The following is an 18,752-nucleotide window of genomic DNA, read 5'->3' on the forward strand; positions in this document are numbered from 1 at the left end:
TGTCCTCAAGGAGACAGGTAATACGCTTTCACCAATTCTTTAAACGCAATTCTTTAAACGCTGGAATATAGACCTATTACCCTTCCTTACAATAGGAAAGGCGACCACATGGTCCCGAAATAACAGATCCTCATGTATCGACTACATTGCGGTATCCGGTGAACTATCATCGGGTTGCAAGGGGGTAGAGATCGCGACGATTGAATTGAGTGATCATTGTATACTATACGCAGCTTTCCAACTAATGATCCCAATTTTGCCACTAGATCCATTTAGTATATTTATTCTGGAAGATCGACCAGGTGCTTCCTTACGATGGAATACCAAAACTTGCAAAAACTTAAATGTTAACATCAAGATGCTTCTATATAACTGCAGGAATGATTATGATTCAAAAACAGCAGTCTTATCTATCAGACAAATCTCAATAATCACTACAATAGCGCTCACATATATGGTATTTCAAAAAACTAAAGAAATAACACCGCCGGTAGTCGCTTTATTGGCAACTAGAGTTGCAATCTTAAAGAAACAAAAGAAAAATGAAATTCTGCAACTAAATGGAATGAGTCTATCCAACTGTAAATACTATAAACAGAAACGAAATATACTTAATAAATATGGCAATCACATAAAAAAATTATAGAATCTACCTGCATAACACAATGAACCAAACAATGATAGCCTCATTGTGCAAAAATGACAGGCGCTCTATCTGGTCACTCCTAAGGGGTAATGACTTCCAACAAACGGTGAATCAAAGCTCCAGTATAAGTGCCGAATCATGGATACAATATTATAAAAAAAAATGTGCTTTACCGGAAAGATTTAAAGCACTTGCTGACAACTTTACTAACAAATTGTTGAAGGAATTTGAGGGTTGGTCACTAGAGGATATCACATGGGCACTTGGAAAGTTGAATAAATCAAGAGCTCCTGGTCCAGACCGCATTCCACCATGTATTTTGAAAGAAAATGTCCAATTATGGGCTCCGATACTAAAAACCCAATTTGACGAGATTATTCGCTCATCTACTATTTCTCCATCTTGGCTCCAATCAGTTATAGTTCCAATTCATAAGAAAGGTGATAAAACAAATCCAAGCAATTTTCGCCCAATTGCCTAAATGGATGCATGTGCCAAGACCTTGGCTATCTTGTTGTTACAACAGAAGAAAGGCGATTATTAAACAATGGGCTATTCTTTCGATATTTCAGATTGGCTTTCGCGCCGGAATGGGAACTGCTTTAAATGCGACTGTTCTGGCGCATTTAATTGCACAAACGAATATTCCGAACACGGGTCCACTGTATAAAGCATCCGTGGATTTAACAGCAGCTTTTGACTGCATAATCAGGACTCTTCTCTGGGAAAAGATGGATGAAATGGGGTTCCCGCCTCATTTAATTACAATGTTGGCCAAATTACATCATAACACTTCATATTTGGTCCGCATCAACAGTTCTGGTTCGACAACAGTCCCAATTACAACCGAGGTGGGGATTAAGCAGGGCTGCAATTTGGCAGCTACCCTGTTTAACCTATACATCTCTGACATTGAGGCAATATGGAACGCGGAATTAAGCTTTCCAGCAAGATTGGCACATTTGCGTATCCAGTGGATTGCATTTGCAGATGATGTCCTGATTTTTGATCGAACCCTTTATGGCCTACAAAGAAAATTGGAAATATTTGCAGCATATCTTTTTAAAAACAACCTAACATGTAACGTTGAGAAGTCAAGTATCTTTATACTAAAAAACATGAAAAAGAAACTTCCCAAAATGCAATGGTCTATAAATGCTATCCATATGCCCATTGCCTTAAATATGAGATATTTGGGGTATGAGGTCATTGATTCACCCTCAAGAAAAACGTGGTCTGCAAATTTAAATGTAAAAAAAAATGTTTTAACGACACAAATGAGGATGGTATTTATGAAACATTGTAAATTTTCAATGGAACCACTTTTGCAATTCTACATGCTGAAAGTGGAAGCAATTCTACTTTATGGACTTGATTTATGTCTATGTAACATAGACCCAATATTAGACCAAATCCAAGGGCAATTATGGAAAGCGACTTTGAGATTACCAAAATCACTCCCAAATTGTATTTTACGACAGGAGTTGGGAATCTCTGCTCTATCAACCAGGTTCCATTGGCGACAGCTAACAAATTATGGAAAGATGTTGTTTCCACAGCAACAGTCATTGTATGTGGAGTTTCTAATTATGATTGGGAAACGTGTTCCTATATCGTTGTTGAAGTTTTCAGAACGTATGATAGAAAAACTGGCTGAAAGTGGTTTGAAACCAATAGATCTTGAATATCGTATGGGACATGTAAAGAAACGCTTATACGAGCAGGATTGGTTAATAACAATAGAAGATATGCAAGCAAAAAAACTATACTCTGAAGCGGCAAAATTTGCAACAGCGAGACTGCCTTGCAAATCTTATTTGATTAAATTCCCGGCGAACAAACAGAGGCACTTCTAACTGAGATTTAAACTTAATTTGTTCCACACCTTCGAGAAAACCATCAAATGGGAAAAAGACACTAATATCGGACAGAAACCATGGTGTAGATTTTGTGAGGGCAAAATCTGGATAGAAAATCTAAAACACCTTACTTTATATTGTGAACATTTTGAACCCTTGCGATATACGTTAATTGGCCCACAACTGCTGGGTATGACACAGGAAGCGAGGGATTGGTGTTGGAAAAAATTCATGTGGGGATATTCAATGAAAGTAATTGTTCTACTATGTGCATTTCTTGAAAAATTGGAAATAGAACTAGATGAGAAAGAAAAATTGAAATAACTCTTAAAGTCAATCTTTTAAGTAATTCAAACGTATGAGAAAAGTATGAATTTGCCCTACTTTATCGGATAAATACCAGAACATGTAATATGATGTGTAACGATTACTTCAAATTATTTTTCTATGAACTGTTTTTCATAACTGAATTTGATGATGTTGTAATTGTTAATCAAACTCAAAAAACAACTTTTAATAAAAAAAAATAATCTGCTCGCCAGTATTGAATTAATTGCAGCGTGTTTCTCCGTAGCATCGGGGTGCATATGCGCAGATGAGACGTGGTCTCCCCCTGCAGTTCCCTACTGAAAAGGACACCCCTCCCCCTTGTGTTCCCCCACTGAAAACGACACCCCTCCCCTTTGATCTCTTAACACATGTTTCACTTCTAGTGGTAGTGATTTCTTCACCAGTATTGCCACCCCCCTGAACGCTCTTGTGAATCCTGCATGCTTCACTATCGTGTATCTGCCCCTTCCCAAAAACGTGTATGCTGTCCCAATCATATGCGTTGCTTGCAACATGACTATATCCGCTTGTTGGTGTGCAAGGTATTTTGTTACCAGGCCCATTTTCATCTTATCCAGCAATACATTTACGTTCCATGTTATGCAGCTTAATGATAATGTAGTCCTTGCCCCGTCCGCCATTCAAAGTTATTGGTTCCAATGCCTTTGCAAGTTTGGGTCGGTTTCCCCCTTCCCATTCCCAAGGTCTTTGGATCTGAACAAAAGATGTACCAACCTGTATATAATTATGAACCCCTTCCCCACTCCCTACCCCCACACTACGCTTTCCCCTAACTTAAAGCATCTGTCGCCCCATAACAGCTGTGATCGTCCCAGCCCTCCGGCAGAAGATCCACAGGGGATCACTGCACGCTGCGCTGGGCCAGCTCTGCTCCGACTTCATGTGTCTCATAAGTCTCGCTTGCTTCTGATAGCCCCAGCTCTGATGCCGTGCTCGAGCCAGAGGCACTCTTGCCCACGTGTCACTTATCCACTGCTCTGGGTCCTCAGCGGGCCCGCTTCCCTCCACTGTCTGTTAGGTCGTTTGGGTATGCCTTCCTGGTCTGCCCAATCCCATGCCTCCATCGGGCTCTAGAACAAGCAAATCCCTCCCGGTCCCACCACCCAAAGGGTGGTTGGGAAGAGTGTGGTGTACTTGATGTCAGCTGCTCGTAGTCTCCTTTTGACCTCCTCAAATGAGTACCTTGCCTTTTGGACCGCACTCGTGAAATCCGGGTAGATTGTCACTTTGGTCCCTTCCACTATCATTGGGCCCTTCTTTCTGGGCGCCTGTAGTATTTGTTCCCGCTCTTGATAGTTCAATATCTATGGTATGACAGGTCTTGGATGGGCCCCCAGTATTGCTCTGCTGGGATTTCTCCATAGAAAAAAAAACAGAATTTGTAAAGGCCTATTGACCCCATCCATTCTGTTAGCCTTTTCTCCAGGAACAGTTACACTGACCGACCCTCTGCTTTTTACGGGAAGCCCAGTACACTGCATCCCCTGCCCTGTGTTCCAACAGTTTTGCCAGTTTCTGAAGTTCCTGGATGTCCCTTTTCATTGGATGCAGCACATCCTCCATGTCTGAAATCCTATGTTCTGCTTCCCCCACTCTGGCCGATATGGTTACTTTTGCTCCCACCGTGTCCACTTTCCTTTCCAGTGAGGTCATTGGAGTTCGTTATGGCGAGCAGGTAGTCCTGCATGGAGGGTGGCGTTCCCATCTCCTCTCCTCCAGTGGCCATGCCACTCCCCGTCCCACCCGGCATCTCCTTGGAGTTTCCAGCTCTCCCTTTGCGCTTCTCAAAGATCAGCACTCCTCAGCCTTGGCTTTAAGGGTCTTTGCTGTTCTTGAGCCCCACTCTCCTCACAACCTTCCTCTGTTCTCTCCTCTGTTGTGTGGGTTTCGTCAGTGGGCACCCACGCCCCTGGTGGGCCTCTAGTCTTCTCTACCGATTGTCCTGGGTGCAGCTTCGTCCAGATTTCTTGTCCTGCGCTCTGCCTTCAGCGGGACCTTATCTGCTCCAACTTCCCCCACTTTAGGTGTTATTCAGGCCTCTGTCCTCCCACCAAGTGCGGGTGAGGTGCTTGTTCGCTTTCTCTGGCCCCTTGGAACCCTCCATTTCTGATCCGCTTCACCCTGCCTCTCCTTTGCTTGCCCTTGCTTCCTTTTTAAAGCAGGTCTCTGTTGCTTTGTGTGACGGGCCTCCACTGGTTAGATGCCTTACAGATGCACAGGGGGGGGGACGTTGACTGGGATTTCGCTGGAGTGTCTGAGCCTCCCTTTTCTTTTCCTTGTAGGTGTATACAAAGTTGAGCCCAGCTGTGCACTTGTTTGGGTGCTGAGGCGCCAGCACCCCCGTCTCCTGGGACTCCCAGGGCAGCATTAGTCTGCACTTTCAGCTGTAAGCGGGCCTCTTTCCTTCAAATAAAGTCCAGTTTTGACCTTTGCCTACATGTGGTCATGTGCCCCATGCTCTTAGTTCCCACCCTTTGGGACATGTGGGCTTGTAGGTAATTCAGGCCAGCTCAGGAGTCAATATTGGGTGTGCCTTGGGTTTCCCAGGGTCCAGACGTCTCTAGCTTCAATTATTCCACCTTGCTGCCACTTTTCAGGAGCCTCTTTGGTCCTTCCTGCACCTTTCCCTGGGAGCAGAATCCCATGGCCGTGCCCCACCGCTGTTCTAGCTAGTCCTCAGGCCCTCCTTGCTCCCAGCCTCTCCTCGGGTCTGAGAACTCCTGCCGGTCCCCGGCCAAAGAGCCGGCCCTGACCCGCCGTCTCACCAGCAGGGGGACACTGCTCCGGACACCACTTACCTTTTCTTGCGGTCCCGACTGCGGCACCTCCAGCTGCCGTGCAGTGCTGTCTCTCGGGAGCCCTCGCCAAGCCAGGGCTCCGGTTTCCACGTCATCTTGCAGGGGCTTCCACGTCGTCCCGCAGGGGCTCCCGTGTCCTCCCGCAGGCCAGTAGCCCCTGGGACCCACATCCAGATCTTCCTCGCTCAGGCCGCCATTTTCAGCTGCGCGGCGTGGGCCTCCGCTCCTCCACCCACCGTCGGCCTCTCGTGTTATGGGGTTTGCCGCACCGATTCTACCATCCCTGTGCGGACCCGGTTAGCAGGACTCTCTGTAGCAACATTTATTAATACGTGGGGAGGTCGTATAACCTCTCCACCAACAGCGCCGGAGCAGAGCTAGACTTCGGCACATCTAGCCCGCCATCTTGCGCAATGGTGCCCCCTCCCCCTGATTAAAAACTTAACAGGCGGTTGGAGCTGAATTTTAGCTTATGGGGTAAAATGAACATTAAGATGAATGTATTGCCAAACATTTTGTATATTTAGATTTATCCCATACTGGGCCTTGACAACCTAGCATATCGTATCCAAGGAGAGGAGCACGTTTTTCTGGTATTCCCCAAAGAAAACTCGTGGCTTATGGGAATTTCTTTTTTTTTATAAGCCAAATTTATTTGCGATCTGTGTGAGCAATACAGCCAAAAGAACAACATGAAAGGAAGGTCTTCCTCCACACCCCTTCATCATAATTACAATCCCATCCTTTTGTAAACACAAAGTAAGCCATCGCATTTCAGAGATGACAACTTTTCAATGTATAATTCCTTGCCCCCCCCCAACATTCATCAACATAAATTCACATTAGTGGCATAACAGTATTCCATGAATTGTGCAATTAGTCCATCGTCCGGGGTCTTCCCCGCTGTAAGCTGTATCCATTGATCATTCTTCAGAGTATCTAAAAGTTGATTAGTAAGTGAGGTCTAAAATAATTATGCTCTCTGCCTGAGGTATGTTCATAAAACGGGAGACACACTCCGAGGAATTTCTGGTAAGTACCCTTGACCAAAGCACATACTTTCAGCCGTTGCCATTACTCCCCAAATCCTGACCCACTACAAGGCCATCATCGTCCCTGTTGCGTTTTCCATCCATAGACTAGCATCATTCTTGCCGCAGTTAGTAAATCTGTGATGAAGCCTGCACCCCTTATGTGTCGTATAGCCCCTCGGCTACCGCCCCCAGGATAAGTACCGTTGGTGTTTGGGGGGGGAGCTGTACTCTCACTATGACTTTAATATGGCTTAACATTTCCTGAAGATTTGTGCTTTCTGGCAGGACCACCACATGTGCCCCAGGGCGCCCACCAGCTCACATTGGTGCCAGCATAGAGGGGTAAGATGATTAAGTTTGTGTTTATCGTTGCAAGCTCAAGTACCCCTGAAAGCATATTTTGTATGCCGATTCTTTAATGGCAGTACATTTTGACACTTTATGGACTCTACTCCAGATCTGACCCCACTCCTCCTCAGTTACTACAATCCCCAAATCCTGTTCCCATTTAGCCATGTATGGAAGTGTATCCTCCTGTACTGTCTTGTCCAGAAGGTGATAGAGCCTTGCAACTCACTTTTGTGGCAACCCTTCGCTGATTGTGGTTTCCAGACCCAATGGAGTTCTCATGCCCGCCGACTTGACTGCCCGGTTTGAGATCCAGTGTCTGATCTGTATATATCGGAACGTTTCTTGTTCCGTCACTTGAAACTGTTTTGCAATCTTAGAATTGTGAAGGAATTACCCCCTTGATAAAAAAATCTCCTAGTGTTCGTGTCGCCTGTCCATTCCAATTCACCCAAATGTTATTGCTCCTCCCTGGCCCAAAATTGGCGCAGTCCCATCAGTGTATATGGTCCAAATCCCAGCCTCGGATCCTTTCAGTGTAGTCTCTGATCCCAGTATCCCAGGGAACATTTTGTGGTTTCCAATAACTGCCCCCCTGCCCCACGTACAACGTTCTCCAAGAGCATTAGATGCCCCAACGGGATATTTGTAGCACCCTGTTCTAGCTTACACCAGCCACTTTTTCCTTCAGACGAGGCACAGTTCAACATTGGGGCCAATTGTGCAGCTAAAAGATGCCGGGCTAAGTCTGGGCCCTCTATACCTTCAAATAATGGTGGTTGAAAGAGAACCCTCCTAGGGACCATAGTTTTTTCCCCCTCCAAATAATAGCAAGAGCCTCCCTCAGCAGGTTTTGACCATTTGAGTCTAAATCTTTTTTGGGAGAGAGTTAACAAGACATACAAATCTGGTTAATAAGGTCATCTTGACTGCAGCTATTCATGAGAACCAAGAGAGATCCTGTAAATCCCACCTCTTAAGGTCATCAGTGAGTTTCTAAAATAAACTGGGGATGTTTGACCCATAATCCCAAATTAGTGTGACTCGCAAATCTATTTCTTTTGGTTCCCAGACAAATGGAAAACTTCTACGCCACCCATCCACTTCCCCAGGGTCCTCTTTTCTATCGAGTGCCTTTATTTTGAATAGTTGATTGGAAATGCTGAGGCCCCCGCAAACTTCGGCAGGGAGCGGGATGTATCGCGGAGGAACAGCATCATACCGTCTGATTACAACACGTTCTTGTGCGTATCCACATTGATAGTCACCCCACCGAACCCATCGTCCCTCCTGATTGCTTCAGCCAGGGGCTCCATAGTCATTGCAAAAATCAACGGCGATAGTGGGCATCCATGTTGTGTGCCCTTTCTCACTTTAATTGAGTTTTAGAGTTTTCGATCAATCCTCAGCTTAGTGGATGGGATCTGGAAGATGACAATTTGCATGCAGACAAATTCCAGACCTCATCCAAACTTCTCCAGGGTTAGTCTAAAGAAACCCGAATCTAAGCAATCCGAGGCCCTGGTGGTATCGAGAGCTGCTATAGAGAATGTTTGACCCATTCTCTTTCCCCAGAGCGTAACATCCACCGCTCTTGTAATGTTGTCTTGAGTATACCTTTCTATAATAATGCCTGCTTGGTCTGGGTGTATAATCTTGGGCAGCACCCTCTGTCACCATTGAGTAACGAGGTAAGTGGTGCAATGAGTTGGCTCTTTCCTGGGTTTAAGTATTAGAGATGTTGCAGTGAGCCCCATATGGCCCGAGATCAGCCCTCTTTCCCTGATCTTATTGAATAGTTTATCAGAGGTAGAAATAAATGTTTTGTAACAAGCATTACCGAAGCCATTGGGGCCTGGCGTCTTTTTACCCAGGAGAGACCCTGTAGCTGCTCCAACTTCCTCTGCAGTAATTGGCCTTTCCAGAAGCTGCCTGTCTTCCTGTGATAGCCTAGACAATTCTAGTCTCCCCATGAAATCCTGTTGGATCTTAGGGTATTGGTCCTTCCCCTTCAAAAGTTGAGTGTGAATGGTCACCATTATCCCAGCTTATCAGCCTTTCAGGTCTCATCATGGTTTTTTAATTGGTTATAAAGTTCCAAGCCCTCTGCTTCCTCAATTGTGCCACCTAGAAACAATTAGCCTTACCACATGTGAGAAACCTGAAGGTGTCTTCCTGACTAGTCCCCGGGGATCTGTCATCCCGGTGACCAGGACATGGCCATCGCTATTGGATCCAGTTCCTAGAGGTGGACCAGTGAGGGAGGATCACCTGGATGAGGGGTCTTCGGGAGTGGAAGTGGGACACCGACATGTGAGACGCGGTATCCCCTTCTTAGAATGTCTTTTCCCCATCCTACCTCGTAGGATATTCAAACACTTTACCCCTGCCCTTTTTTTCAACACAAACACTTTAGCACACTACAAAAGACTGACAAACACCAGAGATATTTACCTGATATGTCCCAACACAAGGCTCAGGTAAAGTCGGGCAATTGACCAGAATCACACACACGCACCTTTCCCTTCCCCACAGAGATCAAAGGTGGAGCACGAGAGCTCAATACGAGCAAGGCAGACCGCACGACGAGACAGCTATCCAGACATGGCAGTTCAAGAGGAGGAGAAAGGTGGCGAGACCGGAAAGGCTGACTAGGAGAGCGGTGATGTTCCTCTTTCCAACGCAAACCCGCGAAACCTCTGCAGAGGGAATCGTAAGGCCGCAAACAATAGCTCAAGTGTGTTCAAGCAGATGTCAACGGTACACAGAGCATGTCTACGCTGATGAGCAGGACAGAGGGAGAGTCCTGCTACCGTGGTACCAACCTTGACTCCCAATATGAAGAAGGCCAAGCGGTTCATCTCTGCTGGTGAGTCGAAGGGAGAACCGATAAAGAAACCGAGCTGTGTTGAACAAAAGTAGCAAACGGCTGATTGCAGAAAGTGCAAACAACTGTTAATGTGAAAGGAGAAAGCCAGCTGCAGATGAGCCAGGCACCACGTGGGTGCTCACTCGAGAAACTCTGGCCGATTACCCGATTGTTGAAACTACTGTTACCAGAAGGCCTTGGTACAGGCGAGAAGAGGGTCAAATTGGTCATAAGGGGGTCTAGTAAAATCCTCTGTACAGTTGAAAGTCTTTGACCGGCAGATGATTGTGAAGTTAAGGGAATTGAATCCCACATCGTAAGAAAGTGGGAAGAACAGTGTGTGGACAAGAGTGAACTCGGCAGAGGGTTGTCCACAGTGAACAGTTTAAGACATCAAGATTTGTGAATATCACAAAGGAAAGTGTGTAGAAAGCCGTAGTGAACCCGACAGAGGGAAGCAAACATTTGAGAAGGGTCTGAACCCGGAAGAGGGGGATCCAGGGATGAAAAGGCTTCACTCAATGTACCATTGCAAAGGAACGTTTTGTTATTTTGTACACATCAGGTCCTCGAAAGCAAAAGACTTTATCGAGAAAGAGACTTGGCCATCGACGGTTGCGATAGCTGAGAACGGAACTGTTGTCTCGTGCTGGGGAAGCTTGAGCGTGTGCTGAGCTCCAGAGTCCCACCTTGTCCTGTACTCAAAACATGGGGAATGAGAAAACGATTACCGCAGCCTGATTTATCATTTGTGAGCACTTCTTTCCCACACACTTTTGTATTTAGCGTAAGGATTGGCAATATGTTTTTCTTAGTATATACCTTTTTATTTGACAAGACGCCACTAGGACTGCCTTATTTTGATTTGATGGTCGTAGCTTGCTCCCATCTTAGATTTAGGTTTAGATTAGGTGTTTGTCCACCCTACCTATACAGTTTTAATATACACCCTTGAACTGTGATCACTTGTGTCGGTCTATTCTTGATACCACTTTCCTTACACACCCCACAGATAGTAGGATTGTTTGGTCTGTAGGAGCAGCTGTGCCGACCTATCCACTTAATGGGCTTCTAATTTTGATCTAACCTTTCAATAATGTTTTCATAGAGCCTCTCCATTTATGTACCCCCTCTGCCTCCTTCACCTTGTGCTCTTCGGCACTACGTTGGAGCTCCCTATACAGTAGACAGGCTGCTGAGTCTTAAACTCTCCCCTCATTATGCCCTTGCGTAGCATCCCAAACCGTCCTCCAATCCTGCACCAAGATCCCTAAATTAATGAGGTGCCCCACCCTTGTGAACCCATCTCGAGTGAATTTTGTAATAAATACAGCATACTATTCCACCAAGACTAAATCAATAGGGTCATAAGCTAATAAGGATCTGGACTGTTCATATGTCAATTTAGCCTCTTCTCACAATGCTTGGCTTCAATGAAGCATTTTTGCACTTGGAGTGCATCACCTTTCACATCAGTTTATGCACATGTTTGTAATGGAAAATTGGCAATGGGCCCTCTCAGAGCTGCTTGCATGACTCATTGTGCTGAGCAAGGGGGTTCAAAATTCTAAGAAATTAAACTTAAGGTTGCAACTCTGTTGCAGAAATATTATGGGCAGTAGTAATCAACATTATCTATGAATCTGAAACTGCTTTTGATATAAATCCACAATTACATGACCTAGAAACAAAAAGGAAAGTGTTCTGGCTATTACATACTACTCTATCATATGACTCCAAATTCAAATTGCCTGTTTAATAATTTTTAAAATTACAAATGTTACTTCTCGAAAAACTATCGTTTATATTCGTGCCGTGTCTCAATGATCATGAGTGCCGGGGGGATCCCAGAAATCCATATTTCATCAATGTGGCATGTTGCTACAACGAAATATAGAAATATAGAAATAAAAATAATTTTGCATTTAAAGGTATTCAGAGCATACAACCCATGCCTTTTTATTTATTCTGTTTCATTTTATTCTTTTACAAATATAGAATTATGATCAGCCAATGACGTTGGGGAGGGAGGGTATGTTCTCTCGGAGAGTGTATTGAGTAAACCAATGAAAAGATTGAACAAATCAAAAGGTATCATAAAGATGACAAAGCCTAGGAATATCACCCATGATAAAAAGTTAAATGCACAGAAAAGACATCTCTCTGCAACCAAAAGCTGCATAGAAGAGAACACCAAATGGATGCAAACAGAGCCTGACTATAACCTGGAGGATTGGGCTCCATGAATCTGTGAGGAGACTATTAGCTGGAGGAGACCTGATTTCCAAGAGGGAGGAGAGGCTTACTGGATATTTCTTGTAAACTCATGTGGATCCCTCCTGACAGTACGCCTTAAAGAATTATTCCAAAGTGAGTATACAAATTCCCCCAACTGTAATTGGAGAAGTCCCCTAGGGTCCTTGCCTGCACCTTATACAGTTGGGGAGGAAGCACAGAGTGCCCCAGCCAAGGCTACCAATTGGTAACGTTGGACGAGCAGCCAGGCTGAGACCCTCAGGAGGTGATGCACGTTGGTTCTTGGGTACAGTGAATCCCCAAGCCCCTGTGTAGGAATGTCCACACACGCTGTCATGTGCTGCCTCAGATGCTTTATTTAAAAAGGGGTTCAGGTAAATATGCACATATAAATAAATAACACACTTTGTACTTGTGGAAACACTATACTAATAATGGCAATAATATACACTCTATGTGGTAACACAATATACTTGGATTTAGTAACAATGCGCCAACTGCTGACAGTTATTAAACATAATTCGAAGCAAGGTGTAACTTCATAGAGTACTGTAGGAAGGCAGGTTAGATTAGGAACATTGTCAGAATGCTTTCTTTCGAGTAGATATACAATACTGTGTGATGATCCAAACTCCCTCCACCCCCCCAGCCCCCCGCCCTGGGAAGCCTGTAAGGAAACGTTAATGTGTACTTTATATTGTATTTTACAGCCCAGGCCAAATATGTTCAATATTAGTTTGCTTCCCTTTCTACAGATCCCACTACCACAATGTACCTGCGAAGCCACAGGGAGAACAGGATTCAAGACAAATCTGGGACCCCTGGATGAATCCTGAGGATGGAAGATGCTCTTCTTCATCACAGTACCTTGGGTGCCTTGGCAGGCAAAGTACTGGAGTTCTTTGGCTTGGCTTTACTCGACGAGACCCCTCGAGGATGGATCCCTCTTGGAAGAAGGAGTCGCTGGGATGTCGATGTCGAGAAGAAGGGAACCAAGCATGCACTTTTGGTCTCCACTGTGGTCTCTGTTGGTGGGTTGTTACTCTGGCTGTGGCTGTCCCACGAAGCTGAAACTTGCTGTGGACCTCAACAGGGCCTAGATGAGGAAGATAAGACCCGTGGTGGTCTTGAATGACTTCCAGTGGCAACGGGTGCAGTGGCTAAAGTAGGTGTTGGGTTTCGGTGCTACGCTCACCTGGCTCCCACAGAGGCATCGATCGGAACTGGACAGCTGCAGTCTCCACCAACTCGACGCGTATGGGCCGAGATGACGGACTGGACTGGCCCACCTAGCTTCGTTTGCTTGGCCCGTAGGAATGTTCTTCTGCAAATGGAGAAAGGGAATTCACCACCCGTGGAGTTGAGCGTAAATCCCCCCCACCCCTGCTGTTCTCCCCACAGATCACCTTTGATGTCCCCTCTTATAGTCTCACCTGATGGTTTGAAAAGATGAGCTCTCCATCCTGCATTGAGCGCAGGGGCGCGTTGATAACCAGTTGCTTCACTGGCTCGAAGGAATTGGTGAGTTCCAGAACAATATTGACTCCGAGATTTCCGGAAAGACGCCGTAAGTATAAAGTTCGTAAGAGTTCAAATGCCTGACTTTCACTCTTGTCCGATTCCTTGCAGGTTGCAGCTTGACCCTAATGAAGAGTTCCACGTGGCAACCGGTAGTATTCTGGTAAGGATTTGTATTTTCCAACACAGTTTGATAAAATAATGTCAATATGTAACCTGTTGCTTTCTCCCTTATTCATGCGCTGAGAGAAAGTATGAGGTCTCGGGGAATAATACATCCGGCGGTAAAATCAGGTAAGTCTATTGTGGTGAGGAGGGTTCCCCTTGTTAGTCCCTTTGTTTCACCTTGCTGTCCTTTTGTTTCCCCTTAGGGGCCGGGGTTCGGCGAAGATGCAGTGGAAGCTGCGCCGACCCGTGAAGAGGAATAGTACCCCGGTGGTAAAATCAGGTAAGTCTATGGGGGTGTAACTAATATTCCTCTGTGTATTCCCTTGGCTCACCTTGCTGTTCTTGTCTTCTCCTTAGGTGCCGGAGTGCGGCGGGAACATGCAGGAGGATGCGGTGGAATGTGAAGATGCTGCAAAGGCCGGTGAGTTCAGCGTGGCGCTGCAGCAGGCGAGGCGCATAAAATAACTTCTTTCTTCCAGCTCGAAGGCGCGATGGATCAGGAATTCAGGTAAGGATCAAAGATATTGCTCTTGTTCTAACCTTTTCTCCTTCTTTCTCCCTTTTTCTAGGAGCTCCACACTCGAGGCAGGCGTGGCAGAAGGTTGGATGCAGACTTGCAGGCACGGTGAGCGTTACGCTGCTGGATGCAGAATAACGCAAAGCGTGTGCTGCTCTTCGGGCGTGGTTTAAATAGCCTCCAAAGTAGTCCCAGGTAAGTATTCCTCCCCAGCCCCGCCTGAGTAAAAAATAGTCCCTAAGTAAAGTAGTCCCTTCCAAGCCTCTTTTGGCTTGGAGCTCTTGCAGCATGGTCTGCATCAGGTAAGTTTGCAGCATGGTCTGCATCAGGTAAGTTTTAATCTATGAGCCTGGTGCATATGGCACCAGGACTGACTCTCCATATGAACCAGGCGCCATAGGCGCCAGGACTGGACCCAAATAGCCCCTAGCAGGGGTTGTTGGGCTTGCTTAGGATAACTTGATGCCTGCTTGCGGGGTTGCTGGATTTGGTCTGGGTCCCCGGGGGTAGGCATCATGACGTTCGGTTCTTCGGTGCTCCTAGCCACAACAGGGACCTCAGGATGGCCTCTGGGACCTGGACATGGCCACTGGACTGGACTGCAGCCCCTCACCGAGCCTGGACACTCATGGTGCCGTCTTTGGATTTTGGTGGCAGGAAACACACTGGTGGACATTCCCTTGCAGGCATCGACCCTGGACCTTCTCTGGCATTGACAAGTGGACAGATGTTGTGCCATGGATGCCTTTCGAGGGATTCTTCAATGATTTGGAACACTTGCAGCTCCGGGTGTTAAGCAACATTCTGCCAGGGTAGCCACCTCTTCTGGGTGTTACTCAGCAACCTGGCATCCAGCAGTCACAAACACTCCTCCGGACGGCACAGATGAACTTCTTGGCTTCAAGATGTTCAGGACTCCTCTTCTGGACCCACGAAGATCGCTTCTCTGGACGGCAGATACGCAGGACTGGCTTCCCGACACTTCAGGTGAAGAGCAGCAGTTGCACGATGTTCCCTCGTGGCTACGGGAAGAGGTTGCCTAGCCTGGGCATCTCTGGTTCAGTCCTTGAATCAGCACAGCAGTTTTTGGATTTGATGTAGAGATGCTGCCGCAGACTTCTTCCTCCAACTTGATTCCAGGATGCAAGCTTAAGATGACTTCAGCTTCAGGTTTCTTGTTACAGCTTCTGATCAGCAAGTGGGTGTGAGCCCCCCTGTTATACATACCTCTCTCCATTCACAAAGGCTGAACCAGGCTTTGCCAGCCAATCACACAAGTGCATTCATGCAGGCAGCACCCAATCAGACTCACAGGCATTTAGGCTATTCACCAGAAACTCCCAACACAGGATGTGGGTTGGGGGCTACTCCCCACTTTTTCAGTGCACCCCACTGCATTCATTCCCGTTTCAGTCAGGGTTGTCTCAGGCATTGTCACACAATCAAAACCAGACACTCGCAACCCAGAATGCATATTGACTACTCACTCCATTCGGGTAGGCTCCAACCCAAGGGGGTACCCACAACAAACAGCCCCTGGGAAGGCTCCAGCAAGTCTGACAGGAGGCAGCCCCAGAGCCATATATGGTCATTCCACCCATCAGCCATTCAGGGGAATGGAACAGAGCCTGGGATTCTCTGTACTTTGAGAAACAAGTGGGCAAGGCAAAGAAAACCAAGAAACCACCAGTAGCCATCTTGCATTTCTGTGGGAATCCATGGATTCCTAGGGCAGGGCCTGGGTATCCCAAAAATGGAGGATACCTGTCACAGCAGCATGCTACTGCCACCAGCCTATACCCTGCTCTGTGGGCAACACACATGTGCCCACAAACATACACCAGCGGTACAGGGTTGCACCCATACCCATGGGTGCCCTAAGGGTATCCCATGGATCTCTGTCCACCAAAAACACAATGAAGAACTGCACTGCCAGGGGTCCAAACTTGACTCCTGTGCAGAGGAATAAGCAGAACACACACAATAAGTAGGTATAGGATAAGGACAATGAAGCCCTGTCCATGAAATGCTTTTAAAGCATCACAGAGGGAACTCTGTGTTCCAAATAGTCGTTCCAAATAGAATATCTTGATATTGTTATCTGAAATGCAGCAGTGCTTTCTCGTTATATTTAAGGCCTAGTAAGATTTGGCTTTGTTCTGCGCACAGGGGCTGATTAAATATTATTCACAGAATGAGACTAGGATGTTGTGGTTTGCTAGTGTGAGTTCACTCTACTAAAGCTGAGGGAGATTTAATTTAAATGAGAACAAAAATGCTTACATTGTACTGTGGCTGCTGTGTAAAACAGGGAACACTTTACAAAGCTAAAATAAATAGAATTCTGCAGTATTCACAGATCTAGTCAAACACATTAGGCTGTGAATTGGTGGTGATGCTTAATAGCCTAAATATAGAACTACTAAATCCTTGCCTGTGAGGTTATTTCTTGTCCCAGAATTGTGGGGTAGGGTTAGATCAGCAATTTCCACTTAGTTAAGAGTGATACATTGTATATCTCAGCAGTGTGCACATCCCTTCCACCTGCTATAAGAACAGCAAATCGCTACCTCTTTTGCATATCTCCAATAGCTGTGGAAAAACTGAACATTGGGCTCCCGGGTGCTGACAAAATATGTTGTCTTCCTTCAATTAAACCATTAGAACCACTATACTGCTTTCTGTTTTAAATATAGGATTCTCCACTTTCTTGGTTGTTCCTGCCAATACCCACATTTCCTACACCTAAAGCGGAGTAGGAGCAGCCGTAAACTGAACCACCCATTTGCACTGAAAGTTTGGTATGGTCTTTTTCTAATAAATGGATCACTTGTTGGAGGACCACCTGTAGCCCTCTGCACTTGAGGTAATAATGGTTCCTTCTCCTGAGGGACCACTCCTTTCATTGTTTTTCATTTTCTTTATTTGCAATTGGTTTAAAAATAAACCTTTTCAATAAAACATGTAGTTAAAAACAATAGACATTAAAGTATATACAGAAAGTGTAATAGTATAACTGTTCTTAGCAAAACAGTAAACTTCAAACTTAATCTATTCTCAATATACTAGGTGATTTCATAGTTGATATGTATTATTCAAATACATAATTTCATTTAGACAAAGACCAACAAGGACGACCATTTTGGAAAATAAAAGAAAGCTAGCTAGTCAGGCGATCCAGGGTTAGCTCTTCCAGAACAAGGGCCCGTGGGATACAGACCACAGATATTTGATAAGAACTGTACCACTTGAATTTCTAAGGCCACGTGTAGACCGGAGAGCATTTCCTTCAACAATAGATCCAGGTTAACTCTTTCAACATCCATTACAAATCTTTGGCAAAAAACGGAACCTGCCTCGACTTGAGTGCCTCACAATATAGGAGAAGATGCTTCAATGTTTATTTCTCGGTTGTAGACCCACAGAATCTGCATTGAATAGCCATGTTGTCCAGGGCCCCATGGATTTCCATTATTTTTCCTGTCATTAATGGATTGAATCTAAACCCCATGAACCAATTGCGCACAACCTTATCTGGAAAATTAACAAGATATAATTATGTGGTACCTAGAGACTTATAGGAGGAAATTAAATGATAAATAATTTCGATTTTCCCAGTTTCTATTGTTTCTGCCCAATCTGCATATTGAGAAAATGTCTTAACACGAATGGGATTGTTAATGAGAGAGCTAATAGTCATTCTCAGCATGTCTAATTTGGACAGGCAGAAGTGGTGCAGTTTCAGTAGCACTACTGACTTGGTGCTTCCATTTTTAAGAGTCGTGCCCAATCGGTCATAAAGTGTCTGGCTTCCACCAACAAGCAATTTTCTAAACCGAGACATGCAGCGCCAGGTTACCACTGCCGTTAAAGATTGTAGGCAGAGTTCATATGTTATCGTAACGGTAGACACAGATTTCTGCCAACAATATAACACGCTTTTCCAAATTTTAGACTCCATCTTTAAAAGTTCCACATTATACCATTCAGCATAGTTCAAGACCATAGGTGATTTTTGGAACCACTTTTAGGCTGTAGAACCGAAGAGTGGGCAATAGGGAGAATTTTCCGCACTTTGTTTCAATCTTACGCATCATTGGAATCACTGCTTGGAGCTTCTCCCTTATGCGTTGCCGATAGTTGTTTAAAATTTTTGCTAAATATCTGGAATCCTAAGTAACGCATCGTATTTCGAATGGCCAGTTTTTCGTTGTTAATATACCATGTATACTTTATGGGTGTTCTACGATAACTCAATCTCATAATTGTTTTTTTTCAAGTTTTTTTTAAGGCCATTCTCAGTCAGATATTCAAGAAATGTAACCATTAGATGCTGAAGTCCCCTGGGAGTTTGATCAAAGATTAGAAAATCGTCTGCATAAGCGCAC

The 18,752-nt window shown here is 45.2% G+C and overlaps 1 protein-coding gene across 1 annotated transcript in view; it reads left to right on the forward strand.

Moving 5' to 3' along the window:
* Nucleotides 1-18,752, forward strand: part of LOC138453321 (ribonuclease H1-like) — a 971,047-nt gene that overhangs the window by 290,204 nt on the left and 662,091 nt on the right. The gene's annotated exons all lie outside the window — the stretch shown is intronic.

Source organism: Ambystoma mexicanum, chromosome 4p (assembly GCF_040938575.1).
Source record: "Ambystoma mexicanum isolate Mex_15411 chromosome 4p, UKY_AmexF1_1, whole genome shotgun sequence".
Taxonomy (NCBI): Eukaryota; Metazoa; Chordata; class Amphibia; order Caudata; family Ambystomatidae; genus Ambystoma; species Ambystoma mexicanum.